Source organism: Amblyomma mixtum, chromosome 2 (assembly GCF_055824585.1).
Source record: "Amblyomma mixtum isolate Tamu chromosome 2, ASM5582458v1, whole genome shotgun sequence".
Classification (NCBI taxonomy): Eukaryota; Metazoa; Arthropoda; class Arachnida; order Ixodida; family Ixodidae; genus Amblyomma; species Amblyomma mixtum.
The window spans coordinates 243,501,821-243,507,820 of record NC_143013.1 but is presented as its reverse complement, the minus strand read 5'-3'; positions in this window follow the sequence as shown (position 1 = coordinate 243,507,820).

Below are 6,000 nucleotides of genomic sequence, written 5' to 3'. Positions count from 1 at the left end.
ACGTCTTGGTCACGACAGTATGAGCCATTAAACGCTTTCGCCTTAATAGATTCATGGGAGGAGTGGACAGGCTGGACTTTGTGATGACCCTCTACCCCATGAAAGCGAAAACCAGAAAATGGCCTGTCAGAGAAATGTTCCACTTCACATCACTGGTTTTGGCCAACTCATGGCTGGAGTATGTGCGAGCCGCCAGCAGCCAGGGACTTCCAAGAAGAAAGGCCCTCGACATGCTCGCCGTCCAGACTGATGTAGCTCTCACTCTAGTTCAGTGCAACAAAGGGGCACCAAGGAAGAGAGGGCGGCCGAGTGTTGACCCAGCTGAGCCACCACCACGTCGCTCACAATATGCTCGTCCGTCACCACCAAACGCTGTGAGGTACGATGCCAAGGAGCACTGGCCTCAGCAGGTCCAGTTGCCGTTTCCACAGTGGTGCAAGTACGAGAAATGTTCGGCAAAAACCAGGGTCCGCTGCAGGAAATGCCATGTTTTTCTGTGCATTGCAGCTGAGATGAACTGTTTATTCCTTTACCACAGTCAGTGAACCTTTCCATGCACCATTCGCACACTCTACAATAAATATTTTGCCTCCTTTTTGCAAAGTGCTTCCGTATAGTTATTATATATATTTTTTAAGAAAAGCAGGATTCAGTCACGATGTCTCCATATCAGGACGCGACCGCAATTGCATAATAATTATTCTAGAGAGAAGAAACGTTCTTCTTTAGCCTCTGGATCCAACTCCACGCAACCTGATTTGGGCCCCCGGTCACCAGGGACTCCAGGGAAACGAACAGGCCGATCAGGCCGCCCGCGCACTCTCTCCCCGGGCTATCTCCCTGTCCTTGGAAGGGCACTCCCAATCAGACAATCTGGCCATTACATTCAAACAAATCACCGATTACTACAAGGAGGAGCACCGGCGCTACCCGGCCCCTTGTAAGGGTCTGAATCGCGCTGACGAGCGCCTCTTCATCAAAATTCTCACTAACACTGTACTGTGCCCGGCGGTGCTTAAACATTTCAATACATCCTTTGATGGCACGTGCCAGTTCTGTGGGGAGGTGTCTGACACCTTCCACATGGTTTGGGCGTGTCAATCTAACCCATCTATCCCCCCCAACTCCAACCCCACCAGAGAGGACTGGGAGGCGGCCCTGCTCGGCTGTCAAGATCTAAAGAGCCAAAAGGCCTTGGTTCAACGGACGCGGGCGGCGTTGCTTGCCAATGGGGCCCCGGAATAGGGGCTCCACCTAGTACTGTGAGGGGAAAGGGCCAATAGGGTCCTACCCCAATCACCTTTCTGTAAAAAATCTAATTGCCCATAAATGTTTTTCACCACCACCACCAAACAATACAAAAATTCGTGACTGAAAGGGATTTAAATACGAGCGTGTTTAAGTAGCAAACAAATAAATTATGAGACTTTTGCTGCAATTTGCTAGGGAAAAAAAATCTCTGCCTCTCCCGTAAACGAGAGTAGAGTAAGCATGAAATGTTTACGGGCCTAATGTCATCTCGGTGGACACCCGAACCGCACCGTACAGGAAGGGAGGAACGCCACCACCCGTTCAGCGCGATGCCTTGCCATTTGAACGCAAGGTTTTTTGAGGAAAGGAAATGGCGCAGTAATTCTCTGCCATCTCGGTGGACACCCGAACCGCACCGTAAAGGAAGGGAGGAACGCCACCACCCGTTCGGCGCGATGCCTTGCCCTTTGAACGCAGCGCTTCTCCCCCGGATCACGTATGACAACGAAGTGTAACGTGGCATTTATGTGCTTTTTGCACGCCTTATTAGAAATCGAAAATTATAATTCCGTGCATTATCAAACCCACAGCTCCACTGATATCTTGATAAACATTGAGAAGGCACTGGCAGCAGTTATTTTTTGTCTCGTTTGGCGACCAACCGGCGCTTGCATGCCGGTCGCGTAGGATGGCTTAGAGAGTCTCGTTAAATCTCGTTAAGTCTCGTACGGTGCCCGGATGTTCTCGTTTCAGAGCCCGGATGACTGGAATTCAGTGCCCGGATGAGTGGATTTCAGTGCCCGGATGATGGCTCTCGGTCTCGGCGTGACGTCACCACACTGCCGACAACGGGAGCTAAAAGCATTTCATGCTTAAAAATTGACTGTGGCTTAGCTAAAGTTAAGCCTGGATATCTCGAAGCGAAATGCTGCGGCAAGACGGAGGAGGAGCCGCGCGTGTAGTGAATACGGTGCTGTCTTAGAGCGTTGCTTTAGGGACATGCACTGTGGCGTGCATTCCTCTCGGGTGTAAACCAAGATATGAGAGACAGGCATTTGCTTTCCTTAAAAGCAATTTTCATTTCATTTTCCTTAAGGCCCTTACGGCGCGGTTCGGGTATCCACCGAGATATGAGAGAGAGAGGCGTCGTTTCCTTTCCTTAAAACCAATTTTCTTTTCATTTTCCTTCCCTTACTATGCGGTTCCGGTGTCCACTGTGACGTCACGCAGTTCGCGCATGCGCACCTGTGGCGTTTTCTGACGACGGGGCCCACGCTAGCCTCGGTGTTGACTAGCCTAGTGAAGCTTTTCGCTTCAGAATTGGCGGGGGCTTAGCTTTGGTTAAGCCTGGTAGGTTGCGAAAGCAAAAGCGCAGCGCCTCCAACCGAAGGAACGCAGTCCGCCGTGTCTACAGGTCACGCTTGGCTACTGGCTGCCGCTGCGCGACGACTCAAAGCGTCTTCAGTATTTTTTTATATTTTGTTTTTGGTTGTGTTGTGACTGAGAGAAAGAAAACATAATCTACAGCTGGTATGACGTCACAACGGCAGTAGCGCCACAGGTGCGCAGCGCGGCAAACACACACCGTAACTGCAGCCGGGCTCTCTGAAGGAGCGAGTTGGTCGCCCATAATCTACAGCTGATATGACGTCACAGCGTCAGTAGCGCCACAGGCACGCCGCGGCGTAACTGCAGCCGGGCTATCTGAACGAGCGAGTTGGTCGCCCATATTCACTCCGCTAAAGGTCAAATGTAACTGCGTCCGGGTCACGCGAAGGCTTGAAAGTGCGAGTAGTATTGCTTTCGAAATAATATGTAAAGATATGCGAGGAGCCAACCTAGTTACACATATTTATGATGCCGTAGCAGTGACCAATTAGTAGAGCTCCGCCTGTTATGCCAGGAGTACTGCGTCTGGGTTTTTGTCCTTGCCAGGGTCTTATCGTACCCCATGTTGCGGCGGGTGCGTGCGCGCATGTTCGCCCAGGCGTGCGTGGACCTCGTGTCACTGGAGGATATTAGGATCGTGTGAGCGTGGTCGGGCCGGAGAAGGGACGAGGAAGGACGGGAGACGGGGTTACGAAGAAGAAAACAAGGAAGGGAGACAGGAATATTTACATTATTTACAAAAAGGGGTAACTGAGAGGGATTCTCAGTGAAAGAGAACGTCTTCAGGAGTCAACAGGAGTGCTCTGGAGTCTCAAAACAACTTCCCGTTAAATAGTCTTCGTATTCCCCAGATCCCTGACTGGGGAATAAACTTCGAACAATGACATCCAATCAGATGGACAGTTGCGGACACTGTTGATACCGCCCACGGCAGGGGCGGCGCTGGGCCGTGGGGCTCTCTCGCAGCTCGGTTGATGGGAGAGGGTAGAGGCTCAGTAATTAAACACTGCTGTCTTTCACTCAGCACACCACCACTCTGTCCGTTGACACGAGGGTCAACTCGGCCACGCGACGCCGCCATCGTCGCCGCATCTTCGGCCTTCGGCGATCTTTGACCTTCGCCGCTGCCACCGTGGTCTCTCGGTCCTGGAAGTTCGCTGCCTTTATCCACTTATGCAGGAGGGAAGCGCGAGCTGTCTTAATCCACCCACGCAAGGGGGGGGGGGGGGGGGGGGGGGGCATCCCAAACCCAACAAGGAGCACCAGTTCCTTCGGCGCTGGTCTACCCGCTACATCGTCGTAGGCAGGGGCCGTGTTACGGTGCGGCCCCTGCCATATTAAGTGTGGCCCGCGTGTGTGGCGCGCGTGTGTGGTGCGCGTTGTTTTTGTGCGCGGGTTTTTGTGCGCGGTTTTCAACCCGGCGTGCTTTCACCGCGTATGGACCCACTAGAACTTTATTGGACACTTTTTGTTTTTGGACACTTCCGTTCCCTGTGAGTGTGTGTGCATAGGGCGACATCAGTTGCCGCATTGTATCTGTTTTTGTAGAGGGAAGGATGTCCCTTTTTGATCGTGAGTCCAAATAAACTTCTCTTAAACTTATCGTATAAACTTATCGTTCTTTCCGAAAGCGTGAGTCACCGGGACGCGATCTGGCATCCATGGCAAAGAGAGGCAGATCTAAGCGACACGAACCTTAGATTACATTCAGCAGATGGCGTCAAAAATCAAGGTGTGGAACCGGAACCACACCTGAACCTGAAACCAAGCCCGAACCTGTATTTTTGCCCGGAACCAGAAGCGAACCGGACCTATATAATTTTCGTCATCTTGGAACTAAACCCGAACTGGAACGCTTCAAAGGAACCGTTCCGAACCGGTTGGTGACTCTGTTCAGCCCCACTTTTATTGCTACCCGGCATACTTTTTCTCAGACAATATGAGATGTGCTAGCTGCTAGATTTACCCACCGAAAACTGTCTGCGCTAGGCAGAGTGAAAATGGCCCCCGATATATGCGACAACAAAACTGAAGGAAGTCTGGTATCTGGGAAAAACACCTAATTTGCGCTTCTGCAATGGGCTTTCAGCAATTCTAAAACATTGTACTCCAGACTGATGTGGAATCTTGAATTTATTAGCACCCCCTTTATTTATTTATTTATTTATTTATTTATTTATTTATTTATTTATTTATTTATTTATTTATTTATTTATTTATTTATTTATTTATTTGAACATACTGCTAGCCTGACATTTGAGGCCGTCGCAGGAGTGGGACATCACATACACTAAAATAACACAGGTCAAGTAAGTGTCAACACAAAGGCCATCGTAGTCCAACAAGGCAATATGCAATATACAAAAGGTAAAACAAAATAGCAAAACAGGAGCAAGTAGCATATTTGAGGACTTAAGCACGGTAAAAAAAAAACTAAACAAGAAAAGAAAAAACAGTAACAAAAATGCAGACAAGTTTTTAGGGAGCAAGAAATGAAATAATAGCTGCTGAAGAATGATACTGTCATGAGAAACGAGCAATAAGGTTAAAAAAATATAATAAGCGAGAGTCAGATAAGAAAGTCGGGATGTCATCGTCAGCAAGGAAAAAAAAAAGAGTGCAAGAGTTCAGTGCACCAGCATCGTAGTCGTTATTGCAAAACAGAGCGTGATATGTTGGCGATGAAATCTTTGAGTGATGCGCAGTTGACAGCATCGCAAGGCAGACTATTCCACTCACGGATTGCTTGTGGAAAGAAAGAGTACCTGAATATATTGTTGTGAAATCTGTACTCGGTTAAGTGTTTTTGGTGTTTTGTTCTGGTAATGCGCGTGTTTGACTTTATTAAGTACTTACTCGTATCGATTTTCATACCGCCATTAAGCAGAAGGAAAAGGAACTTGAGGCGCAGTAGTCTGGCTCGGTTATGTATAGTGGGAAGGTCGGCTTGTCTTAAGAGCTGTATATGTTCTTGTCTTAAGAGCTGTATATGTGGCTTCGCATATGTTTGCCTTGTGCTTTTCATCGAATTGCTAGCACTCCTCTAACTTATAAGCACCGAGTATGTTTAAAATAGCTTTTCTTTCTTTGTGTTATGTACCATAAACACCGAGTGTTTCAGCGAACACATTCAAGAATAGGCTTTTTGTAATAAAAATGTGTCTTTTGAAGGCATAGTAGACTGTAAACAAGAATCAACCTAATCGGGAGTTGAAATGGTGGGCGTCGCGTTTTAAACTCCATATTGGAAATATTTACTCCATCAATATTGAGTGAAAATGGGCTAAACTACCTACTTTACTCCCTGCACCCTATCATGGGGCATAAAGGGAGGTTTTCCTCCTTACAATTCTCATTTTT